This window comes from Tupaia chinensis, unplaced genomic scaffold (genome assembly GCF_000334495.1).
Source record: "Tupaia chinensis unplaced genomic scaffold, TupChi_1.0 Scaffold140400_1, whole genome shotgun sequence".
NCBI lineage: Eukaryota > Metazoa > Chordata > Mammalia > Scandentia > Tupaiidae > Tupaia > Tupaia belangeri.
Genome location: NW_006200277.1, coordinates 1,451,893 through 1,452,852, shown reverse-complemented (window position 1 = coordinate 1,452,852; position 960 = coordinate 1,451,893).

Sequence of the window (960 nt, the reverse complement as noted above, 5' to 3'; positions counted from 1 at the left end):
GACATCGCTACTCTAAAGCTATGTAAGAGAATATCTTCCCAGTAAAAACCGAAGTATTTAGCCATGATATAAGTTGACTTCTATCCAAATGGTTCAGAAAAAAATACTGTAGAGGGGGAAGAGAGAACAAATGATAAGAAAGGACTAAAATACTAACCTTGAACATAAGCTTACTCAGACATCTACTAGGTTATCCCAGCCCCTGGACAAAGCCTTCAGGAGCCCACTACTGCACATGGAGTAAGAGGCCACCTTGTCAGGGCCTCCTGGGCAGCACCGCTGGGACGACCCTGTGCATGAGTTCCCGGAGCTCAGACCCTTGAACACATCCCACTCTCCCATGCCTCTGGCATCGCACACCTGCAGGGCTTCTGCTCAGCTACATCTTCTGTCCACTCCCCGTATCTGCCTTCCTCTCATCCTGCAGTGTTAGTGTTGGCTCAAGTGCCACCTTCCCAAGGCCCCATCCCCTCTGCATCATGTTCAGTTATATCGTAATCATTTTTATTTATTTGCCTACTGACTTGTTCTGTCCCTCCTGCACCTCTTTCCTGGGTACAGAGGCTATCTGTTTCTCCCCATCATTCTCTGCCGGGAACCCAGCACAAAGTAGGCAGCAAAATACAGACATCCCTGGAGCGCCCCTTTGGAGATTATCGATTTCCTTCTTCTGTTGGTATAATATTGTCATTTTTCCAGGTCCTGCCTTTATTTAATATATTAATAGTACTACAAAATGGTTGACTATAAATAGTTCACAACTCTGAACAATTCAAGGGCTTGGTATTGGCTATTTGCTTACTGAGTTTAGAGTTTCTGAAGCATATTTTTTTGTCATTTCTTTTTTTATTTACTTTTTAAAATTTCATTTTCTTTTATACATTTAATCCCATTATTTAGCTTACAAGGTGAATATTTCAACATATGAACATTTCTCCCTAGTCCAGTTGATAAAACTAT